This window comes from Bactrocera neohumeralis, unplaced genomic scaffold (assembly GCF_024586455.1).
Source record: "Bactrocera neohumeralis isolate Rockhampton unplaced genomic scaffold, APGP_CSIRO_Bneo_wtdbg2-racon-allhic-juicebox.fasta_v2 cluster11, whole genome shotgun sequence".
Classification (NCBI taxonomy): Eukaryota; Metazoa; Arthropoda; class Insecta; order Diptera; family Tephritidae; genus Bactrocera; species Bactrocera neohumeralis.
In genome coordinates, this window is record NW_026089624.1 from 6,462,366 (window position 1) to 6,465,202 (window position 2,837).

The window sequence follows — 2,837 nt, forward strand, 5'->3', positions numbered from 1 at the left end:
AAAAAAGGAACGGTACCTTGTTTAGTTGTAACAATACCCGTTATAGAAAATGTAGTTTAAAAATGGGAAACGCGGAATTGATAAATGTGAAGATAATGACAAAACGGACAACAAAAAGAACGGTACCTTGTTTAGTTGTAACAATATCCGTTATAGAAAATGTAGTATAAAGAGGGAGATATACCCTATTTAACATAACTTTTAGATTACCTTTACCCTTTACCAGGGTAAACATTAGTCCATTCGCGTTATTAGCTTCAAAAAAATAACCCTGGCCGATCCAACACCGGGGTGTATCAAGTTTTCTTTTAAGTAAAACTCCTTTTCGCGTTGGCGGCCTTCGGCCGCGCTTCAAAAAAATAACCCTGGCCGATCCAACACCGGGATGTATCAGGTTTTTTTTAAGTAAAACTCCTTTTCGCGTTGGCGGCCTTCGGTCGCGCTTCAAAAAATAACCCTGGCCGATCCAACACCTGTATCACGTTTTTTTTTAAGTAAAACTCCTTGTCGCGTTGGACGGCCTTCGGCCGCGCTTCAAAAAAATAACCCTGGCCGATCCAACACCGGGGTGTATCAGGTTTTTTTTAAGTAAAACTCCTTTTCGCGTTGGCGGCCTTCGGCCGCGCTTCAAAAAAATAACCCTGGCCGATCCAACACCGGGGTGTATCAAGTTTTTTTTTAAGTAAAACTCCTTTTCGCGTTGGCGGCCTTCGGCCGCGCTTCAAAAAAATAACCCTGGCCGATCCAACACCGGGGTGTATCAAGTTTTTTTTTAAGTAAAACTCCTTTTCGCGTTGGCGGCCTTCGGCCGCGCTTCAAAAAAATAACCCTGGCCGATCCAACACCGGGTGTATCAGGTTTTTTTTAATTAAAACTCCTTTTCGCGTTGGCGGCCTTCGGCCGCGCTTCAAAAAAATAACCCTGGCCGATCCAACACCGGGGTGTATCAGGTTTTTTTTAAGTTAAACTCCTTTTCGCGTTGGCGGCCTTCGGCCGCGCTTCAAAAAAAATAACCCTGGCCGATCCAACACCGGGGTGTATCAAGTTTTTTTTTTTTAAGTAAAACTCCTTTTCGCGTTGGCGGCCTTCGGCCGCGCTTCAAAAAAATAACCCTGGCCGATCCAACACCGGGGTGTATCAAGTTTTTTTTTAAGTAAAACTCCTTGTCGCGTTGGACGGCCTTCGGCCGCGCTTCAAAAAAATAACCCTGGCCGATCCAACACCGGGGTGTATCAGGTTTTTTTTTAAGTAAAACTCCTTGTCGCGTTGGACGGCCTTCGGCCGCGCTTCAAAAAAATAACCCTGGCCGATCCAACACCGAGGTGTATCAAAAATCTTGATATATCAAGAAAAAGGGCAATGATTTATGTATTTGGGGTATAGTCCTATTTTTTATTCATTTTTATTCGTTTGATAAATGTGTAATTATGGCAACACTTATTATCTGTCAACACGGAATACTTTTGTTATTGTGCATGAAATGAAAATTGTGTAAAATATAAAATGCTTATTTTAAGCAAATAACTAAATAATTACTGGAAAAAAAAATATGTAGAAACAATGTAGTGAAGTGTAAGTGCATAAAAAGTGCATAATATGAATTAAATAATTAGTAGCAATCGAGAAATTGCAAGATAAAATTTGCAAAATTTTCAACTTTAAATGCAAATATCTCGAAAACTATAAGTTTGCGGCGGCAACAATAATATATTTTCTTAATCTGGAGCATCAGCCCTATCCAACCATTTCACTTTTAACCCTGAAATCGTGGGATCGTATACTAAAGCCCACCCAAGTTCTTAAATAGAATTCTTACAATATTTAAAGATATTTTTAGCATATAAAAATGAATAAATAATAGTGAATAAGTAAAAAGGAATGATAAGATACAATTTTCAATTCTTAGATTTAGTTTTAGTTGGTTTTCTTTTTTCTTTTAAATTGGTTTTTATATTTTCTTACATTTTGACTTTTAAATTTTACAATATGATGTTCGCCATCTTCTTCAGTTTTAATAAGACTAACTTTTTTGTATGGATTACTTAGTTTGTCTAATCTCTTCCTCGAAACTTCTGCATTTACAAAGTTTGTGTCAATATCTTTTTATATTATCTTGGTCTTGGTCAATTTTTAAAGTTTTTGGAGGACCCATACAATTAAAAATTTTAGCAATGCTTTTTTGAATTCCAGCCAGTTCAATGCTTTAACTTTTTCTATCATAGCTAACTTAGAGTATAAATCGATAAGCTTAGTATCCAGCTCTCAAGAAATGTAAAAACTTCATATAAAAAAACGCTTAAGAAATGAAGAAAGAAGATTTCCTGCGGTAAAATTTATTGTGCTAGTGTGCAGGTCTAAAGAAATCTAGTACTAATTTTTAATACATTTTTTCAATAAAATGCGAATATGGCAAACCTGGTTTTGCGAAGAAACATGAAATCAACAATTATTTCTTGAAGGAAATTCAAAGTAATCGTAAAATTCATCGTAAATTAGTTAAAATCATTATTATGAAGTATTGTTCATTTTGAAATGTTGTATAAAACTTAATATCATCAACAAGACTAAATCGCTAGGAAAATATTTATATTACTACACACATATATACATACATATTACGCACAAAGTTTATTTTCTTTGTTTATTCTCTCTTGTTCTTCTAATGTCGATCATTCACAATGCGTAACCAGCTGTCAAAATTACTTTAAGAAATAATGTATTTTTTTCTTGAGCAATTACTTGAGAGCTGGATACGGACCTGTACATGTTAAATAATATTCATTATTCCATTTCCAAAAATCTACAACATATTTTTCTCTTACTTTGTAAATTGGTGG

The 2,837-nt window shown here is 35.4% G+C and overlaps 1 long non-coding RNA gene across 1 annotated transcript; it reads left to right on the forward strand.

Moving 5' to 3' along the window:
* The first annotated feature begins 324 nt into the window (after positions 1 to 324).
* On the forward strand, positions 325 to 1,383 carry LOC126765829 (uncharacterized). The gene is made up of 3 exons (XR_007668623.1): positions 325 to 394; positions 578 to 661; positions 1,323 to 1,383. It is a non-coding gene; the product is annotated as an uncharacterized LOC126765829 (long non-coding RNA).
* The last annotated feature ends 1,454 nt before the right edge of the window (positions 1,384 to 2,837 follow it).